The 27,664-nt window shown below is 38.0% G+C and overlaps 1 protein-coding gene across 2 annotated transcripts in view; it reads left to right on the top strand.

Moving 5' to 3' along the window:
* The window catches only part of TFEC (transcription factor EC), a 675,276-nt gene that overhangs the window by 262,803 nt on the left and 384,809 nt on the right, over positions 1 to 27,664 (top strand). For both annotated transcript variants that reach the window (XM_082845898.1, XM_082845896.1), the window contains exon 3: positions 12,028 to 12,134. The gene's annotated coding sequence lies outside the window, so the exon portion shown is untranslated. The remainder of the gene's footprint in view (positions 1 to 12,027; positions 12,135 to 27,664) is intronic.

Here is a 27,664-nt window from a genome sequence, read left to right as displayed (position 1 = left end):
ATAAATTTCATGGAAATGTATTTTCAGGTGGCTATTTGACATAGTTTAAAAAACTGGAAAATTGGTTAAAACACAGTATCAATATAAACATTTGTTTTGTAGCCCAAATTTCAGTGTGAACTTCTGGGGGAATGTCTTAAGATGTGGATGTGTTGTAATAGTTTGTGGAAATGGATTGGTATGATGATTGTTAGCTAATTTTCCAAGTGAAGTTCCCCTGCTCTCTCTGTTTATACAGTATTTCTAATGTAATAGGAGAGTTGAATCACAGTAGTGGGTTGTTAGTAGGAACAATTCCTTGCTTGTAAAAAACATAAAATATTATAAATATTTGGATATGGAAAAATAGTGATTTGAGTTCTTATGATATAATATCCCAAAGCACAGCTGAACACTCCATTTTTTTTTTTTTTTTACAAATTCAACCACTACCAGACTTTGCTGATAATCCCACTCTGAAGGGTAGACTTGTTAACCTCCAATGCATAGAGCTGCACATCACTATTTTTTTTTTTTAATGTTTCTCAAGTATTTTGCAAAGTCTAACTTTTGGGCTGTACTATTAACTCAATTTCACAAAACATAATACTTATCTTTGATAAAAACCAGCAACATTCATATTATTTCCTCAACTCTTAGCCTCCTGGCATGTCTGAGTTGTGAAAATAAAGTATTCTACTATTATCTGAAAATATCTGTTTCATACTTTATGGATAATTTTATATGCCACCCAATATAATGCCAAGTTGGATTTTTAAAGTTAGAATTATTAGTAATACTACCATGCTACTACTATTAATGATAATGAGGATAATCACTACTATGTAGTAGCATATTTTTAAAATGTAGTATTTTGGCTTAGGCTTTACTTAAGATATACATTAATATGCTCAATGTTTAGCATTAAAGCTTCCTAGTCTTAAAGGCACTTACATGTTTTAGGCCTCTTTGTTGATCCAAGTTAAAGAACCAATATTTTTCCTTTTATGCATATCATAGCTACAAATTAATAAAACTTCCAAGCTCAGAAACAAAAAGCCAATTATATTCAAAGATGGGAAATGCTTGGCAGGCATCCCACCTCTTTTCCTCCCATGCTCATGGCAGACATTAATCACTGATCATGGCCAGAGGCAGCCTCTGACCTCTCCTCAAAATAGTGCTCTAGGAGCCACAGTCAGTCAGTCAGGGATGGTTAAGGGAGCAGACTTATCTATCATGAACAGATTAAATAAAGATAGAGTGTGACACCTTATTATCCATAATTCTCTCCTATCTGTATCTATAAACCAATATGGATCTATTATGTACAAACTAAGTGAAGGAAATGAGTCATTAGTTTGTAAGAAAGCAAATGGAGAGACACAATCACGCAAAAGTTATTTTAATTTTTCTATGTCCTTTTGGACCTACAGAGAAAGCATGTCCCTATATGAAGCAATCAGTTTTGGAAAGGGAAGTTAGCAAGGATTTTAGCCTCAAGAATTCCTTCCACAGGAAATGTGGCATTGCAAACTTAAGGGCTGGGCTACTCAGAGGAAATCTGCGGCTGTGTTTCCATATGTCAGGGAAGCAAACCTTTGGAAGACCCATACCCAGGCTGGCTAAGAATAGAAATGGGCTGTGTGGCAGTGAAACTGAAAATATTTTCCTCTTGTCCTTATTTATTCAGTTTCAGGGGGGGCCTTCCCTTTATAAATTATACATTCTTTTTTTTTTAACATCTTTATTGGAGTATAATTGCTTTACAAGGGTGTGTTAGTTTCTGCTTTATAACAAAGTAAATCAGCTATACATATACATATATCTCCATATCTCCTCCTTCTTGTGTCTCCCTCCCACCCTCCCTATCCCACCCCTCTAGGTGGTCACAAAGCGCCGAGCTGATCTCCTTGTGCTATGTGGCTGCTTCCCACTAGCTATCTATTTTACATTTTGTAGTGTATATATGTCCATACCACTCTCTCACTTCATCCCAGCTTACCCTTCCCACTCCCCATGTCCTCATGTCCATTCTCTACGTCCATGTCTTTATTCCTGTCCTGCCCCTAGGTTCTTCAGAACCTTTTTTTTTTAGATGCCATATATATATGTAAGCATACGGTATTTGTTTTTCTCTTTCTGACTTACTTCACTCTGTATGACAGACTCTAGGTCCATCCACCTCACTACAAATAACTCAGTTTCCTTTCTTTTTATGGCTGAGTAATATTCTATTGTATATATGTGCCACATCTTCTTTATCCATTCATAAAAATATGGAACGCTTCACGAATTTGCATGTCATCCTTGCACAGGGGCCATGCTAATCTCCTCTGTATCATTCCAATTTTAGTATATGTGCTGCTGAAGTGAGCACAAATTATACATTCTTGATTGTAAGTTTTAATGGTGACCTATTTACAAGCATTAGAAATTGAAAACAGCTATTAAATTTGAAAATCTTTTTGTGTATGTTGGGGAAGAGTAGGATGAGCCTACTAGGAAAAGAATGTAGTATTTGATCTGTACTAAAAAATCCCAAACAAGCAAGCAAACCATAATTTCAAAGTATTAAATCTATAAGTTTAACAAGTAAGTGTTACATGCTTTCTTACTGGGGTCCCAGTAATAATCCCAGTATGCCTAGTATAACATAAACTCACTGTCTTAGCTTGGACTCTCATGAAAAAAATACTATAGACTCAGTGGCTTAAACAACAGTGGTTTATTTTCTCACAGTTCTGAAGGCTGGAAGTCTGAGATCAGGGTGCCAGCATGACTGGGTTCTGTGAGAGTAGTCTTCATGGCTTGTAGATGGCCACCTTCTTGCTGTGTCCTCATATGTCCTTTCCTTGGTACATGCACTGGGAAGAGGTCTCTCTCTCTCTCTCTCTTCCTATTCTTATATGACCACTAATCCTATCATGAGGGCCCCACCCTCCTGACTTAATTATACTCTTAACACCCCATCTTCAAATACCATCACATTGGTTGTTAAAGCTTCAACATATGAATTGTGGAGGTTGAGCACAGACATTCAGTCTATAACACTCTCAAAGGATTACTTTGATTGGTTGATCTTAAAAAACATGTGTTTCAAGTTTTACTAACTCCCAACAATTAATTTGAGAAATATATAAAGTTTTCTACCAAGAAAATTAGAGGATGATAAGAAAAACTGTTAGACTTTTAAGAGAGTACTTTAAGAGTATAGTAAGGTGATCAGATATAAAAGTCAATATACAAAAATCAATAACTTTCTTAATATTAGCAATACTCAATTAGAAAACGTAATGTTAAAAGGGATCTCATTCATAATAGCAACAAAATCCATTTTATACTTAGAAATAAATAGGAAATGTGCAAGATTTTTATGAAAAGGGTGTTTAAAAATCTACATAAATAAAATGTTATTCCATATTTCTCAGTGGGAAAACTCAACATTGTGAAGATGTTGACGAGCTGGTTCTCAAGCACGTATGAAAGAAAGAACAGCAATGCTTAGCAAGTTACATTTTTAAAAAAGAGAATCATGGAATTTGAACTACTACTACTAATAAGAACATAATATAAGGCAATTTAAACAGTGCATTTTGGCATAGGAATAGACAAACACATTGGTAGAAAAAACTAGAATGGAGGGCTTCCCTGGTGGCGCAGTGGTTGAGAATCTGCCTGCCGATGCAGGGGACACGGGTTCGAGCCCTGGTCTGGGAAGATCCCACATGCCGCGGAGCAACTGGGCCCATGAGCCACAACTACTGAGCCTGTGCATCTGGAGCCTGTGCTCTGCAACAAGAGAGGCCGCAACAGTGAGAGGCCCGCACACCGCAATGAAGAGTGGCCCCCACTCGCCACAACTAGAGAAAGCCCTCGCACAGAAACGAAGACCCAACACAGCCATAAATAAATAAATTAATTAATTTAAAAAAAAAAAACACTAGAATGGAAACCCAAAAATATAGTTTAAGTAAAGATGTCATCTCTAATTAGTAAAGTGTTCAAAGCTTCTCAATTCATCACATTATGACAATTGGCTCTCCTTTTGGGGAAAAAATTAAACTCATAGTTCATATCATAAGCAAAGATACCTTTTGGAGAGACTAATGAGAATAAATGTTAAGAACAAATTATAAAAGTATTTGAAGAGAATATAGAAAAAATTCATAACTCTGGGAATTGGGAAGGCTTTCCTAAGTAATACACAAAATTCATATGTCGTATAAGAAATTATTTATAATGTTGACCTCATAAAAACAAAAATCTTCTATGAGACAACAATAAAAAAGAAGTTAAATGATAAGCTACAGACTAGCAGAAATATTTGCAACAGGTATAAAAGATTTGCAATATATAAAAGGTGCCTGCATATGAATATTTAAAACACAAAGAACTAAACAGAAGATAGACAAAGGATACAAAGGACCACTTACAAGAGAAATGCATATGGCATACATGTGAAGCTCAGCATGTGTAAATTAGATAGTATTTACCAAAATTTCAAGTAACCCTAATCTTTGACCTTGCGGTCTACTTCTAGGAATCTGTCCCACAGAAACACTCACTCATAGTAAAACACGTTTACAAGAATATTCTCTTTTATAATAGCAAATAGTAGAAACAAACAGAATATCACCAACAAAGAAGACAGTAATAAAATTACAGAACATTCCATTGTTATAGAGAAAGAATAAGATCTGTACATATTAAAATAGAAAATTCTTTAAGACCCAGGTAAAAAGAAGTTGCCATAGCATAGTAGAATCGTATATAAATGTATATGGCCCATAAATGTACAAATACTTTGTGTTTATTTTTTTGTTCTATATGCTTTTGTATGGATTGATTCTTCTACTATGAGAATATATTCATGTGTTTCTCGTTTAACTGAAAAAAAAAAGTTTTTTAAATCAAAGAGACGAGTATTCAAGGAAGATCAGGCCTGGTAGCTCAAACTCTTTTCACATGATAGACAGCTGCTTCAAGGAGGGTTTGAGAATCAATGTCTGTCACTAATGTGGTTTGGGCCTCTCTGTACTTACATTTTCTCTTGACCTCTGGCTTTGCTACCAATTTTCCTTTTCTGGAGGGTGTTGAAATGGGCATAAAAAGAAATTCTTTAAGAAAGTTTAGGTCCTTGTTATGCAAAATTGCATTGCTGGAAGGGGTTTTAGATATGATCTAATGCAACTCTCAAGTTTTACGTGGGATCCTGATTTCTGAGATGGCCAGGAAATGTTGATGGGATTTTCACATTTCTCATGCTTGAGTCACATCCTCTTATCCAGAAACCTGGGAAAACTTTACCACTGAAAACTCAAATAGGGTGGTACTACTCCCCCAACTTTTAAGCCAACAATGTAAGAAAACAAAAAGGTAATTTCATTCAAAAGAATAAAAATTAATAAATATTTTTTCAGCAAACAAATGAGTACTGTGATGCCACCTGATGACCCACAAAAAGTGACTCCCAGTATTATTTCAATTATCTGTATTTGTACCTTTTAATCCATAAATTCCTGCCATATTACCTTCCATCAACTCTGTCCATCACTAGCCTGGTTGTTTTATCTCCATTTGTCAAATCATTATAGTGGGTCAGTTGGCCAAGTTGGTATGTTTAAGCCGTGTCATATTCTCTTAGCTGGGTCCTGTGTGTCCTAAGGGCCCTTCAAGAAACTCACTTGTCTCCTTAGATATTGGTAAGGAAAAGTCAGAAATCTCTCCTTCCAATATGGTGATTTTTGTTCTTAGCGAGAGCACTGCTTTGGCAATTATGTGCCCAATACCTTTGCTCAGAGCCTATCTGATTTGCATCCAGCTAAACTGCCTCTGTGCACTCAGATATGTGTCCCTATAAAGAGACCACCTCCTCACTTTTAGAACTCCACTGTACCTTGACCTATGCTTGAATGGACTACAGCTCCGACTATAAGATCAAATAGGTCATTAAACCCCCTGAGCTCTTGAATTGCTCTCATTTAGTCCTCAAATGAATAATTTGTGTACTGCAGAAGTCATTGGGAAGCCATGATTCCTCTCTGGAGCTCCAAGCTGGCTTCCCATAGGGGCCTGTGTTCCATTCTAACTGGGTTTATCAATCTATAAATTCCTGACTAAAGCCCAGAGCATTGAGACACAAGGAGGTTAGGAGAATGGCTGCTCCAGCATCTCCCGTCACCCAGATATTTGCAGAGAATGCAAAAGGACCTTGGACTCCTGAATCTAAGGCCAGTATAATAAATTTATAACTTAAGAAACATGGTTTTCAATTTTTAAAATTTTTCTGTGAAAATGAAAATCACTGTGATGGAAATGTTCTTTCTTTTCTAAGTTCTTTAATGTTATATTATCTTTATATGTCTACAAAGGAAGGAAATGATCCTACTGGCTGCCAGTGAATGAGGGAGTGAGTAGAGCTGATGAAACAGAGCTAATATTCAGCATAAGCTTCTATAGTTTCGTTTGTTTGATGTGGTGGTCCTTGGGCCTACAGAAATACACCTTCTGTTTATGCTTCCAAGTGTTCCTTTTATCTTCAGATAAAAGTGTAAAGGGGAAGTTGCCAAAATTAGTCCACCTTTTGGGCCCAAGCCACAGTTAAACTTAGATGTAAAAGAGATCAAAGCATTTCCATTCTGATCCAAATAGCTGCAGCCCAGCAGTGTAGCTGGTGGCGATATAAAAATGGCTGAACACTTTCTGATTTGGAATATCTAAGTGATACATTCTAGACTACAAGGCAGAAAAAGAGGCAGTATGCATGTCTGCTTTTGAAATGACTGCCTGCCTTCTAGGATTTGACAAAGAAACACTTGTTTAGACTTTGGTATATAATCTAGTAAGAAGCCCCCAGGTACTCCTGAAGGCTTCCTTAGGGGGTTTCTATGGATGGACATTTTCTCTCACTTCCCCTAAGTTGATTTTGTGCATGGTCCTTCTATGCTTCTTTTAGGTGAAGCCAAACTGTTGAGGATTACTCTTTGCAAAATGGCAGCAACTCTCCCTTCCCCTCCCTTTTTTATAAGTGCTTGTATGTTCTGAGATTGATAAAGCATCAGACTGGTATCCCTGGCGGATAGAGAGAAGACTCTTGGTCTCTGCAGGAGTAGGGTCTCTAAATTATTTGTTATCCAAACCACTTTTGTGAGTGAAAGGGGCACTATTAGTAACTAAACCTGGATAATTGGAGTAAGCTGAGACTGTCTTGGCAAATTGGAATGTATGGTCACCTGGTATGTAGGGCAGTGTGTGACGTCTGGTGTCTAGAACCTCAATTCTAATGCTTCTTTACCTGTGCAAAATTGGACATTTTCTAGTTACTCCCTTAGATTATTACAGATGATCATTTTATGCTGTTGATAACAAATTTAGCAATAAGATAATTAATTTCCATATGACTCAGAACACAGCCCCCTTGTTAAGTAATATAGCTCCAGAACAGAATTTGTTGCAAAGAAAATGTTCTGTGAAAATTCTTTAAAGAAGTCTTTCAAGTGCATGTTTTTAAGGATGCCACCACCCACTGTTTACAAAGAAAGTCTTTAAGGGAAGCAACAGACCCCTCAGGCCATTTCTAGCAAAGAGATGTACATTTAGTACCAACAACACAAAAACACTGTTGTAACTACACCCAAACTGATTTTTGCACCCAACATATTTTTGTCTTCAAACTGCAGTCGGATTGCTGTGTTTCCCTTCTGTTTGTTTCACCACTTTCCTTCTAAATATTTTGCATCATCCTGGAGGTTTTCCCAAATGTGGTCTGCTCACTGGAGGGCCATATTCCTCTGACTTGTGGCATTAGGTTGTGTCGCCATGGCAAGGCTTGTTTATCATAAGGGAATACTTTATAGGATGGGCACCTCTCACAACAATTTCAACCTCTTTTCCTCCTCTTCTCGCACATGCTCAGATATTCTGAGACAGCAGCCCAGATATGGTTTTCTCTAATCATAAGTTGCATTCCTAGTGTGTGAACTTTTCTTTGCTCTGCTTTCAAGATAGGGAAATTTTTGGCTCTGTTTATTTCTTTCAAACTGGGCAGTACCCTCTTGACTGTTATGACTAATTCACTTGACAGGGCTGGAATCTCCTCATAGTTCTCTCCAGGTAAATCCCGTTGCTCAAACTTGTGGGGGAAAAAATGCCAGAGGGGGCAAAGGGTGACCTCGTGGTGGTCGCAGCCTATCCACTGGACAGAGGCCTCTGTTGACCATGGGGATTTTTTCCAAGAGAAGGAACGCTTAGTCAGAACCTGACAGTTCTTATACTCTCACATTTCTGCAGAGGAACCAGCTTGGGGAGAGATAAGAGCCCTGGGTTGACACCCTGATTATGCCTACCTTTTTATTTGTTAAACGTGGAAATTGACTTCATCCAATTAATAAGAGCAGGAAACAGTTTTTGTTTTCTCTTTGTAGGAAAACATGAAGTAACAGTTTTATCTTAATTTGTCAGGCATTGCCCAAGAGACTACAGCCATGTGGGCTGGTGGCCAAAAAATCTAAGTCCCAAGTACTAACACCCAGATATAAAAAGAATGCTAATTGGTTTTCCAGCTGAAAAATAATAAGGTATTTGGTGCCAAAAATGCTGTATGGCATGGAAACCCCAAGTTTATACAATAGGGCCTGATTGCAATCTGGGGGCTCCATTTGTACTCATATGTAGAGCTAAACAAAGGGAGGTGTTTCGCTCCTCTGCCTTTGTAGAAAGCCTCTGCTCCAGATCTCAGCCTGGTGTTGCACCAGGCTTCCCACAGTCTTCCTGCCAAAGTTCCAAGATTTTTCCTGGCTGCCGTTCAGGAAAGTACAGCTCCGTCCGTAGGGTGGAAAGTTAAAAAGCCCTTGCTTGGATACGCCGAAATATATACAAACACTGCTTGACGTATGGAGCAGGCAGGCTTTGCACAGGCTGCTCCTGCCTGCATTCTAAGGGAAAAGAATGCAAGATTTTTAAAAGTCATTTTAGTAAAGCAATGGAGCTATTAGCTGGAAGAAAAAAAAGTATTTTTTAAAGCAAATTCAGCATTCCCCTTAAGCCCAACAATTAACTATCTTAGTTTCATTAGTAAAATATCAACTAATTTCCAAGAGCCCATCCAGCTTGGGCCATTTTTAACTTAAGGACGCGTTTAGTATAAATAGGAAGATACTGAATGTAAAGAAGATCATTGGGAGTGACCTGGTGAGAGTCACTCTTGGGCTATTGGTACAGCTCAGGCTGGGGCTGGTACTCTGATGCATGTTGGCTGATTGTTAGCCTTGCCTGTGGCTTCACACGTTGACTCCAGGTCTACATCACTGATGGGAACGTGCTTGAATTGAAAGGATCTCTTAATACTTAGAACCCTACTCTAATTATTTCCAGTTGATGGTAAATACCACTGTTGAATTCACAGCAATTTAACCAGTATTATCCAAAATGCTTTTTAATTATAGTTAATACTAAGATACACTATTTCCTGTCACCAATAATGGTTATAGGCTATGACCATTACACTAGTTATGTATGTGAAGATGCAACTAAGTTTAAAATTTTGTTAAGAAAAGAATTACTTTGATAATAGAAGTAAAACATAGTCTCAAAATAACCAACGTTTGCCAAAGTATACAGAGAATAAAATAAGCTATAAGAGTCCATTGATGTGTAAAAAATAAATCTGTTTTTAACAGAAACTGGCAAGCGTTGTCTGTTCCTTTCTATCAATGCTTTTCTCTTGTTTATTACTTTTTGGTTGTTTGTTATTATTAGTGCATTTCCCCTAGAGTAGTGGGACAGATGGTATGTATTTAAGAATTTAGAAAGCATTTATTTAAAAGTACTGGGCATCAGGATTTTTTACATGCAGGAGAAACTAAGGAGTAGAAGACCATTGAATTAGCATGTCTGGCCTTTAATCGGGTTCATCCCCACCAAGCTAAATTAATTTTCCAGTGCGCCTCTTCCTTAAGTGTAGGCTTCACCTTTGGTACATTTCTGCTTCTGTGACTTTGTGCTTGCTCTTTCCCTCACCTGGAGTGAGCTCTCTTTCCCCCTCCATCTTTTAGGTCCCAGTGCAGTTCCCACCTGATCTGTAAAGCCTCCCAGACCACTCCTCAACCCTTTAGTTTCCCATTTATCTGAACTCTTATTGCTCTTACTGTTTTCAGGAGACAAGAGAAGGATGTGGAGGGCTCACAGATCACGTGGGAATCAAACTGGGACCCAGAATATGAAGAGGAGAAAGGAGCATTTTTTATTGCAAGGAGCAGAGACTCACTCAACTAGCTTAAAATAAGGAGAAGGTATTATAAACCTACAGCATCCAAGAAATGGGCTTTGCAGGGTATGCACTGGAACCTGTCAGAAGCCTAGACAGCTCTCTCTCTCTCTCCAGTTCTCAGGATCATACAGTACCCCTCTTGACTCTTTCCCAGGAATATCTACTTTCGTACTCTTCCCTTGTCTCTCTGCCTTATCATTTCAGTTTTCTTTCAGCTCAACTACCGCCAAACGACTGAATTAGACTTTTGGGATCTTAATTCGAAACTTTCAGAGATTTGGTTGTCTTATCTTGAACTGTATATCCAGTCATTTAATCAGTGTGGTTAGGAGGGTCAGTGATTTTTGGTACAGACAGCTGCCTAAGCCCATTCCTGTGGCAGCCTGTGGGTGAAGTTTCAGGGAAGGGGGAAATGAGTAGATAGGCACAAGATAGGTTGTATTGTTCCTCCAGGGCAGATTCCTTAGGGGCAAGGAATAGATTACTAGGTGCTTATTTTCATTACTGTGTTTAGCACAGTGCTGTTCATTCATCACAGTGATTCACAACGCTGGCTGCACAGTAGAATCACCTGGGGAACTTTTAGAAGCATTTCCATGTCCAGTCCTCCCCCTTGCCACCACCAGAGATTCTGATTTCATTTGTTGAGGATATGGCCCAGACACCTGACGTCAAGGACTACTGTGCTTTCCAGATGCCAGACTTATTTTTACTGAGGTCAGGGCCATAGAAAATATTACTCCTATAGGTGAAAAAGTGATTACCCTCATAACTAAAACATGGTAGAAATTCAAGAGCTGTTAAATAGCTTAAAATTCTTGTTTGGCTCAGCAGAAGGGTAACTATAGATTACATTCATGTTGTCTTAGGTAGGGTGAATACCAGTAATATTGGTAACTTTAGAAAGTGACATAAAAAATTTTGATTTTACACTTTTTATTTTCCCCCATTCCTGTAACTGATTTCATTAGATTGTCAGTGGTTATTTCTGCAAGGTTTTTTGACTATGTAATTCCATACATCTACAAAATGCAGTCCTATTCCTGGATTCTTTGAAAAAAAGGTCTCATATAACTAGGAAAATTTAAGATTTAATAGTAAATTCTGACATGATGACAATTCAGAGTGCCACTTGGATGATAATTGTTTTATTAGTTTTTCAGTGGTAACTCTGAAATTGGCATTTGATTAATTTGGACTGAGTAAAATTTGCCTCCAGAATAGCAAGGAGCAGGTTTATTGCACGCACTATATAGAGATGCCTTTTCAGTGCACTCTTTGTAGTATCCTTGGGGTTGCTAAGGTTTGCCTTGAGCTTTAGAACCATAGTTGTGATGACTAGTTGGAGAATTCCAGGGGAGTAGTTTTTGGAGTTCTTCAGTATGATTAGTGAAACCAAGGGGTATAGTCCAAGCTTTCAAGTAAATTGACTCAATTACTGTGTCCTGAGGAAATCACACCGTACCTCCTGGCAGTTGCCTCTGAGACTACTTTAGGACATTTGTTAACAACTTCTAGAAGTCAAGCCACCCCAATCTTATGAACACATTGGGCATTGATTTCTGTATAGAATGTGATTCATGGATCTTTACATTTCCTACCCCAATTTCCTTCTCTAAGAGGGAGCCATTTTGCCCAATTCATCTGAGGGACTCCTAAGGAAGACCTGGTGACATTGACCTCTTTGGCAAAGAGTCTAGAGAGAGAATACTGCGGAAGACATCTTTACCAATTTTTGACTGAGCATAATCAGACTCAGTTTCCTTCTTGTGTTACAGCACAGACCAGTGCAGTACTGACACTTCGTTATCCCAGAGCATATTGTCCTGCCTGGACCCTCTGGATGTGAGGACCCCTTCATGGAATTACCATCGTATATCCAATGGTGAGTAATGTGAATTGCGATGCTAGTTCTTAAGCTTCCTTTGGGGATGATATGAATGGTTTACCCCTTTTATTGCAAGATATCAGCTTTACCTGGAAAGGAGCAGAGATGCCACTCTTGTAGGCTAAACAGGGTTTGGTGTGTCTGCACTGAGTGGCAGGTAGTCTGGAGTACACATTGCTGTTCAGCAGACCCTGGTGACCAGCTTGTCAAGAAAGCTGTGCTTGATTGATGTGCACAGGAGGTAAGCAAGAGGTTGTGTCCTTACTTGCTATGAACTCTACAATCTTGTCTGAAAAGCTGATTCTAGGACCTTTGCCTATGTGAGATTTAATCCTAAGTCAGATGGTACAAAGAGAAGTCATTAAAGGTTTCATTGTAAACTCCTTCTCTAACACTATTCTGCTATACATCATCAAAGTAGTCCCTTGAATTGTAAAGTACATAGATGGCACAAATCAGAACTATAAACATTTTGCTAGTTCTGTATTGAAAATCTAAATTTGAAAAATTTGACCATCACTGATGAGGACTATACTTCTGTTATCCCACAAGACTGTCAGTTATGCTTATGAAGCAGGAACAAAATAGTTGAATGTAAATTATATTGTGCGCTCCACAAACTTTCAGAACAACATGCTTTTTCTTCTAAGGACTTTTGATTTTGTTGCCTCAAGAATGAATTCTTGTCATCATGTGATTCCCAGGGAACAAATTTCTGAGCAGAAAACATTCAATATGCCCCCTGAACAGCATTTTAAATGCAGGACATTAAAGTGGAATTTGAGTCAGTTGATTTCCAGAATTATTTGTTGTTTTCCAGCTTAATTTTGAAGAAGAGCTCCCCATTATTTTCTTCCTGTCTTCTTCTCTCCCTCTCTCCCATCCTCTCTTCCATGCTTTCTTTCTTTCCTGTCCTTCCTTCCTCCATCCTTCACTCCCTGACTTCATTTTTCTTGCAACAAAAATTTTTGAGTTATCTACATTACAATGGACTTTTTCTGAAAATACAAGCATTAAAATACTATCATGATCCTCAGAAAACTTTCTTCTTGGTGGGGAGGGAGTGGAGAAGTAAACATGAAAAGCATCCTATCTGATAAGAATCATATCCACGGTGTTGTGGGGAAATGTAGTTGGATACCTAAGCCATTCTGGATGGAGCCAGGCAGTCTGGGATGGGAAGATGTAGTGTTAGGAAAGGTATCCTGGAGGAGACAACTTTGAGTCTCTTTGGGAAGTGGAAGAGAACCTGTTTCAAGATGTGGGGGTGGAGAAAAGAAGGAGACAAACAACTGGGCATAAAGGTAAGAGAATATGTGGCATTGAAGGAGTGGCAAATAGTTCTGTGTTACTGAAATATAAGGTACATGGGGTGGGGGGAGTGGAGGACAAGAAGTGACTCTAGTGATGTTGGAAGAAACTAAATCAGGAATAGCATTACATTTTTGTTAAGGATTTGGAATTTTCCTAAAGAAGTGCGGACACATTAGAGAATTTTAATGATTAGATTTTCCTGTTACCTAGATCATTCTGGTGATATGTGGAACAAAGACTGATTGGTGAGACTGAAGGCGAAGAGACCTATTAGAAAGATATTGGCTGTAGTCCAGGGAAGAAATGATGAGGGTCTGACCTAAGGCAATGATAGTGCAGTAGAGAAGAGGATATAGACTGAAAGAATTTGAAAAGGCACAATTGACAGGACTTATACTTAAATAGATTTGGTGAAAAAGAAAACACAAGGCCTTCATCAATTAGGTCCTTATTGCTGCAAAGACCATCTATTCCAAACACATCTAAAGTTACTGGAGATTCAACCAGAGGAATTCAAACTGAACAACTGCAACCAATATGACTATTGAACTCATAATCCCATGATACACGTATCATGCACACTCTATGTCACATGCTCGCTGAGACCATGTTGGAGATTCCCTCAAGTTAACTTTTAATTTTTCTCATGAAAAATCCTCTCTAAACAACTGTTGTAGATATCACAATATATCTTTCTAGCATAGAGCCTCAGGATTATCTTTCATATACTTTTCCTTCTATAGGTAATTTGTTCTTTTTCAGACTCTATCATAAACAATGCCTATTAAACAGTTATTTCCATAACAAAGACACCTGTCTAGTGAGTCATGGCAGCCAGCATAATTTGACCTGCTGACAGAACTTCCCTTCTTTTCATGTTTTTTGCTCTTCAATGAATTAAAACTAATTAAAACAAAAACTGAAATATTATTTTAGTTTCTAAATTGCCATGTTACCTTTATTGATTTACTTTCTTCTCATTCTGCAAGAGCGGATGTCCACATGTGGTGGTGAAGTCTGCCACTGCCACTGAACTCTTGTTAGCTATTCTTCTTGAGCCCTGGAGAGTTTCCATGTTCAGAGTGACCAGCTGTGGTGTGCAGGAGGGGCATGCAGGCAGGAAACATGGTAATGGGTCACAGGACTGTCTGGGGAGAAGCTAAGCCAATTACAAATTTTCCTTTGTGTAGAGTGAATGGTGGCAGTGACTTATCACCCCCACTCTAAAACCCAAGTTGTAGTTGTCCAGAGAAATGGAACAATGAACCTGAGAAGGACTATGGCTTCTTTCTCATTTATTAAGAAGTCAGAATTTGTACAGCCGTAATGTAGCTCTGAACATGGATGTAGGAGAAGAAAGGCTACTGCACACCAGAATGGCTGTTGGGAAGCTCAGAGCCTAAGTCTAGGCCTTTGTTCTAAATTTTGCTGCCTTGAATCTAACATATCTTACATATAACTCTTAGCTAGCTCAGTTATCTGTTTTCCAAGCCCAGAAAAGATTAGAAGCAAATTAAAGGCAGGCATTCTGGCAGAATGAGAACTAACCACTTGATAGCGAGGGAAAAGCCTAAGACTGGAAAGTAGGTACAGAATTGTGTTCTGCATTATAACATAGTGCAGAAAAAGACAGATAAAGTTATGGACCACTGCTATCAAGGAAAATTAAGCTATGACTTGTGTTTTTTATTTGGAACACAGGAAGATTACTGTCAAAATTTGTTAAAATAAACAGAGCTTAGGAAGTCAAAGGTTTTCATTGCTCAAAGAATTAGTAACATAAAACATATTTCCTTCTCCTATAGTTTCTGCCATTAAACCTTGCAGAGAAGTCACACAGAGACTATGGAAATGAGTGTCTCTCTTTTATGAGCATTCTTTTTTTCCTGCCATTTGTATACATCAATATTCTATATTTCCTTAGCTCTTGTGTTGGTAGTTGAGAACCTAGTTGCTATGGTTTGAATATTTGTGTCCTTCAAAAATTCATATGTTGGAATCCTAACCCCTAAAAATGGTGATATTGGATGTGGACCCTTGGGAGGTGCTTAAATCATGAGAGTAGAGTGCCTCATGAATGTGATTAGTGCCTTGTAAAAGAAGCTCCAGAGACATCCCTAGCCTTTTTCACCACGTGAGGATGCAATGAGAAGTCTGCATCCCTGAAGAGGACCCTCACCTGATTATGCTGACACCCTCTTCTTGGACTTCCAGCCTCCAGAGCCATGAGAAATAAATTTCTGTTGTTTATAAGCTACTCAGCCTGTGATATTTTGTTATAGCAGCTCTAATGGATTAAGATACTAATCATTTTCCAAATGGTCAAAAATGGTAAATGAAATCATTATTGTTATTCTCTTTGTAACTAATTTCAACTCTTTTCAATATTTAATTGGTCCAGAATGAATTGTTGCCATGAAAGCCAAAGAATGAAAAACAAACAAAAAAATTCTCATTTACAACTTTTACATAGAATATTAAAATACTGAGAGATAAAAGACTTGAATTTCAAGTGTTAGAATAATTATTAATAACTTGATAAACTAACTCTGCCAGAACAGATAAAGCTTCATTCTATATTAAAAAGCAACACACTCACCAATTCTCATAAATTATATCTCTTCACTTTGTAGCAGGTATTTCTACTATAGATTTGTGGTTGAATTTTAAGTTAAAGTTAATGTATCAATTACTCAGAAATCATAATTCTGTAGAAACAAAGCACTCAACTTAAAGTTGCAAATATACTCTTAGAAATGACTCAAATGTTATGGAATGAATGTTTGTATGTGTGACCCTTGTGTTGGAGATGCCTGGAGCAGAGGGACTGTGATTAATTTATATGGGTATTACTCTTTCATTGGGTTGAGTTCCTACTTAAAAGTCTGGGAGAAAAAATCTCTTCACTGGTCAGTCAGTCCGGGAAATTGTCATCAGCTTCCATATTTGGGGGTTTAACCAATGTGACAAAATATCAGAAGGAAGTCATATCAGAGAAAAGAAAGCTAACAAGTCCTGTAGTTACTTGTTACTCCCAAGTGACATACTCAATGCCTTCTTCTGCAAGCTCTGTCCAGGGGTTTTTCTAACCCGAATCCAGGGTTTCTCACCTCAGCATTATTGGTATTTTTGACTGAAAACTTCTTTGTATTGTGGGGGCTATCTTATGCATTTTAGGATGTTTAGCAACATCTCTGGCCTCTACCCATAGATGCCGGCAGCATCTCCTTGTACTTACAACCAAAAATATCTTCCTACATTGACAAATGTTCCGTGTGTGTGTGTGAGAGAGAGAGAGAGAGAGAGAGAGGTAGAAGAGAAGGCAAATTAACTTCAGTTGAGAATCACTGCCCTTACCATAATGCTACCACTTGACTTAACCCTATTATTGCTCTTGAAACATAATATCCCAGAAAAGTTTCTGCTGTCCACTGAGATAACAAAAGGGATACTGTTCTCTAAGCTGTTCTACTTGATTGTAACTCTATTCATTACCTGTAAGGTATCCTGGTTGCATCATGCCCAAGGTACCCAGGTGGGTATTTTATATCTCCTCACAGAACAGCATACTTCTCTCGTCTCATTTTTTTTCTCTTCTTTGGACTAAAGTCTTTTTGCAACTGATCCTGCACCTAGTTAGGCTTACCTGTGTAGGGTGACCATGCATCCTGGTTTATCCAGATCAGTCCTGGAGCATGCCTGTTAACTAGGCATCATTATTAATAGAACCCAGTCACTCTCAAAGTGACCCAGTTTGGATGATTAATCAAAGTCATCTCTTTATGCTACTTTGGAAAAAATTATTCCTTTTAATTTTACCAAAAAAGAGTGGGATAAAATTCAGTTTAAAATAGAATGTATGAGAAAGTAATTTACCTCTTCCCCCACCCCGTGTCCCATTTTCTTATTCCATTAACCTGAAGAGAAAATCACTTAGGATGGAAGGGTGTTCGTGAATAGATCCAGAAGTTTGAACACATTCCAAGGCAGAGGATCTAAATACTTACTGATAGATGAATCAGAATGGAGCTGGAATCAGGATACAACTTGCAGTAGAGAAGGTAGCCTCCAGGCTGTAGCCCTTCTTTCTGACAGGTCTCTGTAAATTTTCCTGACCCTTCAGCAGCTGTTCTGCCAGGCAGAATTGGGAAAGAGTAATTAATTGAAGGGCTATCCATGGAACAGCTAACTGTGTTGCAAGTCTTACCAAATGTGGAATTTTTTTTAATGTGTGCCATCTTTCTACTCCATGGCTATGTATTATTTTTACCTTGATGAATGCTATATGTGTTTCATCAAATGTACAGTATATTCCATTTAGAATGTGTATTTATTTAATGCACTAAATTATGACAAAAAAGTATTTTAGTATGCAAAAAATTGGAAGCTTTTAACCCATCCCCTTCAGCCCCTATCTAAATCAGAGGACTGATCTCCAAAGAAATTGACCAATCATCCCAAGTCCTACAGCTTCTAATATGGATTTTGGCACTTCAGAACAAAATGTGGGATGATAGGGAACTCAACTTGCATCACTTTCTCCCCCATTCCCTACTAAGGTATAGACACTACAAACGATGGAGAGACAGAACTCCTGAAGAAACTCATACCAACTATATATACTAATTTAGTTTCTTGTCAGCCAGTATGAATGGCCAACTGTGGACCAACAATTATTAAGGAAAATCAATAAGGCAAAAGGCATAATACAAATGAAAAAACAGAGTAATTGGCTACAAAGGTAACAAAACAAGTGAAAAAATTAAAATTATTATTTGTATCTTCAGGAATATCGTACTAGACATTGCAAACATAAAATAAGCTTAGTTTGCTATAGAGGATGAGCACTTAGGGAATAAGCAAGAGATTTTGGAATCAATTACCCAAATGTAAAAAGTGAAAGGAAATAGTAGAAGATAAAGTCAGTTAAATATCTCAGAATATAGAGCAAAAGAAATATAAAAGTTAAATATAGAGAACCAGTTTAGGACAGTGAGCACCTATTAGAAGTTCTAGAAAGAGTGAACAGAGAAAACAGAAGAATGAAAATGATCAAGGATGTAATAGAGGGAAATTATCCAGAGTTGAAAAAGACACAAGTCTGAAATTTGAAAAAGGCCACAAAGTGCTAAATGGGATCAATGATAAAAAGCCCCACCTGGACTTATCCGAGTAAAATTTCAGAAATTTAAAGACTTCAAAAGAATACACAGAGAAAGAGCATACTATTCACTTCTATAGTAAATAATATTGCTAAAATCATGACATTGTAAATGCTGCTTATTGTTTTCCAGCTTCAATGAATCACCTATAGACAAGGCTTTAAAGATTCATTATAGATATGCAACAATAAAATGTAAATATGCTTGGGGCACCTATGTGAATCCACATGGGCTGTGCACTGCCAAACTCTAAGAGGCACCATCCTCAAAGGAGGCAACAGCACAGCAGCCCTAACTTAAAATCCTTGCTGAAAGTAAAGATGCTATAGGGATAGAGAGAAGGAGCAATGGAGGTGAAGGCAGTGTTGAGACAATATGCAGGGCCTAAAGTTGAAACAAGGAATAGAGGTTTGGAATATTATTTAACAATTATTGAACTATAGAAAGGTTAAAAGATTGTGTGTGTGTGTGTGTGTGTGTGTGTGTGTGTGTGTGTGTGGGTGTGTGTGCGTGTGTGTATTTGTGTATATATGTGTGCATAAAACAAAACTCAGGAGAAAGGACAGATGAGGAGCAGTGTGTTTGCTGAAGTATGAACATATCAGTCAGAGTAGAGAACACAGAGGAATCCATCAGAACTAAAAACAGAAACTCTGGAAAGTGGGATAAGTGGCAGCAGCTAAGCCAGGAAATGTAACTTTTCTTTTAATTCCATTTGAATTTGTTCTATATATGTATGTTGTTAAATTAGTTAAACAAGGAGGCCATTGGACCTGAGGTGGCTCTAATGCCATGGCGGCCTACATGTGCAAATCAAAATCTAAGCCAGTAAATGCCTTGAGGTGATGGAATCAAAATACTAAGGACAACCAGTCACAGCCAGCCAACTAGGCTTTAAGTTATAGTCAATCAATAATTTCCTTTCTTTGCTTCTGCACTTTCTCTATGTAATTCATTCCCCTGGGTCCTGTCGGGGAGTGCTTGTAATCACGTCCAATTTGGTGCTGCCTCATTGGAATCCTTTTTTGCTCAAATAAACCCTTAGAATGTTTAATATGATTCAATTATCTTTATCAATATATTATTTGATAATAATAATGGAAGCGGAGAATGGGGGGGAGGGGACATCAGTCTGGTTTTTTTCACATCATCAACAGTCACCCAGTTGCCAGTGACTTTGTAGAGGGGCATATGCAAATGGTACAAAAATCAAATAGATCCCAAATCACTTGAGATTTACTATACCTCATGTTTTTTTGACCCTGATGAAGTTGAGGCATGGGGTACTATTTTTGTATTATAACTTTGTGGACAAATTATCAATGGATCATATTTCCCACGGGGTATAGAACACTTTTTTCCCTTTGGATATTGGTGAATTTATCTATTTCAGATATAACTTACTACGAACACTTCAAGATCTTATTACATAGTGATTCTTCAAAATATTAAACATATACATTTTATTTGAGCCTCACCAAAATTATGTGACAATTCAGGGCAGGCCTTACTATTTCCATTTCATTGATAGAGTTGAGTGAGTTAAGAAGCTTGTCTTAGGTTAAGCTTGTCTTAGGTCACTGAGAAGCTTGTCTTAGGTCACTGAGAAGCTTGTCTTAGGTTAAGCTTGTCTTAGGTCACTGATAAGGATAGGGAAAGAGCCCGCACTCAAACTGTCTCTCTTCCCCTACCCAACATGGTTTCTTAAGGGGCAGGGAAGATAGAATAATATTAAAACACACAGGCAGCTTTTTAAAAATATCAAAAACACATTATCATGGAGGAAGAAAGAGCCACCCAAAACAGGAAATCCTTGTGAATGCCTCAGCTGTAATCTTCCTCACCCTGAACTCTTTTTCAAATTGAACAATATAGTAGTTAAAAATGTATCCTGCAGAAAAAGCTATTGAAAGACACTAAATGTGAAGAGAAGTAAGTTAGAGGAAGAAAAGCAAAAAGCTTTCCTTAAAATCTATAATTTAATATAATTTAATAATATAATTTAATTTAACATTTAATTTCTGTGCCAATCTCAGTGCTTGCCTATGTCTTATGAAGCATCATCTGACTTAAAATTAAAAATTGGTTGTAATGGAGATTTTAAAAAACAGTATAGGATTAATCTACCTCCCTCCCTTCCCATATTCATTAGTCTTTTCTTCCTATGCTCAGTATCTGTGCAAAAATGGGGATGGAGGAAAGGGGTAGGGAGTGTGGGAAAAGTGGGAGGGTGTTGAATAGAAAATGTAACTTATCTTTCATACCATTTGAATTTGTTTAATATATGCATGTATGGAGGGAAGTGATTAAACCATAGGTAGGAGCATGCAGACACTGATGGATCCTTTTCGATAATGCTGTCTGATTCCTTTAAAGTTAAAATCTTATTAGAAGACCACAAATCCAATCAGAAATTTCAGATAATATTCTATTTCTGTTTTTCTATTAGAGATTTGAAGCTCTGCCTTCATAACATAGAACCCTTGACTTAAATTGAACATAAAAAATTTTAAAGCAACTCCAGTTGCAGTACATTCTCTTTCTTCTGTGTGAATGTTTGATGAGATTTGTCCAAATTCTGGTTCTTCCCACATTGACTCAGTTTCTATCCACTAGAACAAGGTGACCTGCCAAGCTAGAAAAGACAAAATGCTGTGATCACAGAAATGCTTTTTCTTTTATTTCTAAACAAGTTAAGTGCAAAGGCCATCGATAAGGGTGATTTTAACAGCCTTGTTATCAGTTTGTAGTGAGGCAGTCCCTCTTCCTTCCTCCCCTACCCACCCACCCCTAATCATAAAACCCTCACCCAAGTGAAACATTCTACAAAACTTTTAAAGATATACTTGTTGGTTTGAGTATAGATATTAATTCTTGGAATTACTTTGGATTTGGAGTGCTTAACTAAATTGTTACTGAAGTATACTCTTTTTTTCTTGACAATTACCATTGCAGACAAAGCAAAATGATTCTTAAATTGGTACCTGGCCATAAACAGTTCAAATGTAATTTAGCTTAAAGCCTTCACTGACTGTTTCAATCTCAATGACATAAAGAGATGTGTTTGGATCAGGAAGTAATTTACATTACTGGTGTTTAATTGGCCTGATGGGATATGTATAATCAGGAATTATATAACTTTCATTGCATCCACATTTATCAAATACAAGTGAAAATAATAAGGCTTATTTCTTCCATAGGTTTAAGTGTCTGAAAAAAATGGACTATCAATTGCTGCTATAATAGAACAACACGATTCTATTATTTTCAAAAATCTGGAGATTAATAGTATCATTTAAAAAAATCTAAAGTGCTTTTACTAAGGGCCAAAAGAGTATAAATTTAAGAAGGGGGAGAGAAAAATAGTTCAATATTTTTTCTGTTATCAAATATGTCAGTATGAATGTCACTGTCTTTCAGATTTCTTCTTCCCTGAATTGGTATTGATGACAGAGATTCTAAGATTTTTGTAGTCCACCAATTAAGACCTTTTCGTTCATTTCTTTGAAAAGGTTGAGACTGTTTAATGAAATGTATTATTTTCTTCTTCCTTTAGTAACTATTTTCTCAGTACTATGTATTACTCAGATGATGCTGGAACCTCCTACTGGGCAAAATTTTGAACACTGCAGATCAAAGCCTTTCATAATGACATGCATGTGTCTTTCACCCAGGAAGAGCTGATTATCAGGTACCATGAAGGCTCTGGGATGTTACTTTACTTGCATGTTAACAAGTTAGCCTGCCACAGTTCCATGATGCTGGCAGAAGACACAAAGCTTCTGGTTCAGAGAAAGGACATTGTTATGGCACAGCAGGCAGCATGAGATGTTTGCATTGATTCTCCCTTGCCTGAGATTCCCATGGGTTTGATATAAAGAGGCCTAGGTGGATGCTGTTTATGCAGTGGTTATCTGTCACAGCTGAAAAACTCCAACCTTAGTGAACTTAACTCTTAATGGGAAGTAATCAAATTCGCCTGACTTTTGCTCTGGGGGAGAGACACTCTCTTTATTATAATAGACAGTTAGCAAAGGTGCTCTGTGATCCAAAGGGAGACCTGTCTCCATCTTCCAAGGCTGTTAACCGTACAAACATTCTGGAAAAGATAAAGTCAGTCGGTGCCACTACTCACAAGACATGGAGAAAATTGAGAGACCCGTACAGAATTGTCTCCCAACACTGGTAACCAATGTGGTGTGACTTCAGGGGACTGGCTGATATGTGAACCAGCTGATGTATGAATATTGAATTTAGCTGATTTTATCTTAGCTTCATCCCTTCAGCAGATAATTTTTATATACACCCCACAGTTTGCTTTCAGCACTCTTCCTCTAATACATTACCTAGGGTTGTGTGTTGTCACTACCAGTGTCCCATTAGTCACTGTTTCAGCAACCATGGTGGCTTGGCTTACTACAAATTTTTATTCGTACCCTATTTTTATTCCCATTTTCTTCATTCTGCAGAATATACTACACAGTGAACTTTATGAACATTTTGATATTTTCTTCGAGCTTATCTTCTCTCTAATCATATGACTTGAGATAGTTGAAGACATGAGTCATATTAGCACTTATATTTCTTCTTTTATCTATTTAAATAATGAACCCTAGATTCATTTTATATTCTTCTCCTTCTGTATCAGAGTAAGTTATAGTAGAGGAAACAAGATCTGAGAGCAGACGGAGAAGACAAAGTTTAGGGTACAGGTACAGAAGTAGGAATCTTAGAAACAGAAAAGAACCCAATTGCATCTGTATTCTCTTTTTTGATATTGGCTTTTAACTACCTATAACCACACACACACATCTCTTATTTTTCTATTGTCTTACTGAGTATACTTGATTATAAGTATAGCAGGAATTAAATGTGTTCTCTATAATCTGTATGTGCAAAATATTTTGTAACTTCCCTTATTTTCCTTAGCTGATTTCACCTTGCTCACAAGATTCAATTCCAGGTAGAGATTCAATTCCTTTTCAAGTATAGATATCTCAGACTCTTTTGAGGAAATACTCTCATTTTCAACAATTTAGAACCCAGTTTTGACTGTGTCTTCTGCTAGCAAAAGCTCTCTCCTCCTCACCCTTCTTCCCAATGTGCAAGTGGAGGTTTTATCTGTCATCACTTGGCAAGATTTGGGGCCACCGTTTTCCATATTTTTTTGTGTTCTTTGCTACAGAGAGGTTGGTCTGGTCCCCAAGGGTTCTGTGCTCGTGTCCTCTGCAGTATGGCTGGTTCTACCCGAACTTGTTGAATATTTCGCTGGTACTGACTTCTAATGTCTTTGTTCCTGCCAGTTGTCTCAACTTGTGAGGTTCCTATACTATGTGGTCTCTTTTTCCCAATCCAGAGTCCCTTCCAGGCCCTGTGACATCTCTACATTCCCCCACTGGCCACACAGGAGCTGCTGGGTCTCTGGCATGCCATGCATAGGCTGAGGGAGGATTGGGGCACCCTCTTGGGTATGTCATCGAGGGTTGAATGTCTCCCTCTGCAGTCCCTGCTATACACCTCTTTGGCCTGTTGACAGAGAAGCAGAGCATCAACCTTTCATTTAACCTATTTCAGCTTTCAATGGACATTTTGAGTTTCCTGGTTCTCTCCCTTTGGCCGAGGCACAGGGATGGCAGTGTGACTGTTCTTGTTCTGACAGGCACCTCCTCAGCTTAACTGCGTTCCCTCTGAGGTGTGTGCTTTCTTTTCATGGCAAAGACTTTCTTCCTTTCCCTCTTCATATTGAATATATCCCTTGCAATAATATACTTTGTCACCTCTCTAGAGTTCTAATAAAACTCTAGGATTAGCGTCTATTAAGTCTATATGCTTATATGGGAATTGGAGTTTAGGGGATTTAGAAAAATCTTATCCCTTTACACAAAGCCTCAGTTTCAAGAATATCACTGGGGGTTATTCCCTGGCAATCCAGTGGTTAGGACACAGCGCTTTCACTGCTGTGGCCTGGGTTCAATCCCTGGTTGGGAAACTATGATTCCAGAAGCCACATGGCACAGCCAAAAAATATACATACATATCACTGGGGATTCAAAAATCTAATTTTGGAAATCAAAAGCTGAACATGGATACCTTTTCATCTTACATTCCTGTTTTAATTCCAAGCCTCCCTAAGATAATGGCCAAGGTTCCACTAGCTGAAGGGGGGAGGGCATCAAATACAAGGAAATGTAAGAAAGAAAAGCACATATTAACATATTTTGAAATATTCCCATAAAACTGGCTCTGGCTAATTTAATCAAAGGAAATACTTTGGAAGGCTATTGAGGTCCCAGAAAACTAGGGGGAGGCTGAGCAATAAGTATGAGAGTAAGCTGGATCCCAGGGTGACAGAGTACCAAAATGTGGAAAGCATGAAGTGCAGGTAGGATGCCATGATTTAAGATTCAAAGGCCAGGGAGAGGGCTGAGCTTAGGTGGGAGTCTATTCTCTGCCTTTACTAGGGAAGGGGAGAGGTGGTGTCTGTCAGGTTCAGCTTCTATAGTGAGTTGTGTGCAGCTAGATTACCCTGTCACCAACACAACAACTGTTGGTGCTGGGTTCTGGAGTCTGGTCAGCCTCCCAAAAGGAAATTAGGGTGCTATTTGGAAGCCTTTCTCAGGAAACCCTAATGGCAAATATATACAACACCTAAATGAAAACAAGGAAAATGTGGGGAGGAAGGGCTAAGAAATAGAAGGTGAGGGGGTCTCCAAAAATGAGCTCCTTCTTTGGATTCCGTCAAGGATACAAGAACACTGGGGTTTGATGCATGGCCTTGGCCCCAGCATGCACCCAACACTGCCTCTCCCCACCTTGCTTTTCTCTGCTTCTCTGCTTCATTGTTCTTCTCTGGAGGCTGCTTTCTCTCCTTCTCTGTGTAAATGTCCCCTCTACCGGAGTTCACAGGTCTTCCATTTAAGTGAAGTACAGATTTACTAGAGGCTCTTAATTCCAATTCTAAACTTTTAAGAGAACAAATTTGATTGGGTTAGTTGGGTGTATCTACATCTTACTAGCTATGGATACAGGCAGAGTGGGTGGGTGCATTGGGTTATGTGGCACAAATGCTCCTGTGGGTGGTGTGAGGCTGGTAGTGGTTCTGAGAGGAGAGAATGGGGCATAGAGTGGGAACAGGCTAAAACTGTCTATTGCAGGCTAATAGTATTTTAAGGTGTGACTATACCATAACTTACTTTAGTAACCCCTTATTATTGAATATTCGTTTATCCGCATTTTCGTCTTTTATAAACAAACTGTGATAAAAATACTTGGAGCTCAGTCCCATTTGATCCCCCTTATGAGTAATTCCTAGAAATAGAATTCCTGGTACAGAGAATCATTACATTTTAGAACTTTTGATATTTGTTGAAATTGTCTTCCAGAAAGTTTGTGTCAACTTATGCCATCTCCAGATACTTAAAAGTACTAATTTTTGTGTACTCTCGCTTGGGTATATTAATTTGGTTATTAGATATATTAAAATAGTTCATTGCTTTAATTTACATCTTTAATTTCGAATAAGGTTGAGCCTTTCTTTTCATAAGCATATTAGTCATTGTGTTTCTTCATATCTTTTATTTATTCTCCTATTATTGTGTTAATCTTTATATTACTGATTTTAAAGACTCTTTAATTATTAAAAAAAAACAAACAAAACAATCCTTTGTCTTATATGTCCCAAGTATCTCCCCAGGTTATGGTATGCTTTTCTAGGTTTTATATCTACATTTTTAAAATGTAGCTCTGAAGCAGCTTTTTTTTAAAACCCATGATTGTGTCATGTAACTCAAAATTTATGCAGAAGGAAATTCTTCCTTACAGAGTTATTTGATTTATTTTTTTTCTTTGTGGAATACTATGATCTTTTGTTCTACTTTCTGCCTTTAGGGAACAGAGTGTCTGTTGGCCAAACCTACCAGAAGTGAAATATAGGGAGAGTAAAGCTATAAATTTATGCACAAGTGATGTTATTGATTTGTTGATAGATTTGGTCACTTAAATCCAAGATATAGATGATCTATGCTCATTTTATTTAGTCACTTAGGAGAAGAAGGAAACAAAGGGAGTGGGTGGTAATGCAGCACCAATTTTTAGCATATTGTCTCTGTTTCTAAATCTCCCTTCAATTTTCCAGTGATATTCAAAGGTCAAGATTTTGCTGAGAAATGACCAGAATTAACTTCTGTGTGTTAGATGGAAATTGGCTCAGGAGCTAAAGTGTAGTGGGAGGTATTACATCTTCTTCCAAGAGATATTTGGCAGAGAAGCTGCCAATTTATGTGCTATGGAGCTTTTCAGATTAGGAAATTAAATTATTTTATCTTTGGCTTTAAGGAATAAACATGTATCTCCACGCTTTCTAGCCCTGTCTGAGTGACACCATACATACCTTTCTAAGTTATATTTTCATCACCACCTGACAAATATTATTTCATTTTTTATTGTCATAGTAAGGATTAGTCCTCTTGATCGTATAGACATCCAGCACAAGCTGGATAAAGGAGGATTATGGGATGTAGTAGTTTAATTCAAATTGCTATCAAAAGTTCACTAAGGACAGAACTTTTCAGATGCACACTGTCCAGTTTATGGTGACTTTTTCATCAGAAGGCTCCTCTAACACCTCCAACACAACGCATCTGAACTGTGGCAGACGCACCCTAAGGTGGCTTCCAGTGAGTCCTGCTCTCCTATTATCCTCTCTTTTTGAACATTGGGAGAACTCGTGGCTTGCTCCTAACCAATAAAATATGGCAAAGGCAATGGGATTTCACTCTTTTGATTAAGTTATATGGCTTAATATCGCTGCCTGAATTAAGCTATGTTGTGCAAGACTGAGGTGGAGGGCCTTCCATTGGCTCTGAAGAAGCAAACAGTCATGTTGTGAATTCCCTGTGGAGAAGGCCATGTGACAAGGAACTCCTTCTAAGACCTGAAGGCAGCACACAGCTAACAACCAGTAAGAAACTGGGACCCTCAGTTATTCAGCCACAAAGAAACAAATACTGCCAGAAACCTGAAAAGGCTTGGAAAAGTGGATCTTCCCCGTCA

This window comes from Leucopleurus acutus, assembly GCF_964270905.1.
Source record: "Leucopleurus acutus genome assembly, chromosome: 9".
NCBI lineage: Eukaryota > Metazoa > Chordata > Mammalia > Artiodactyla > Delphinidae > Leucopleurus > Leucopleurus acutus.
Note: the sequence above shows the minus strand (reverse complement) of the source record. Positions and strands in the feature narration are given on the sequence as shown.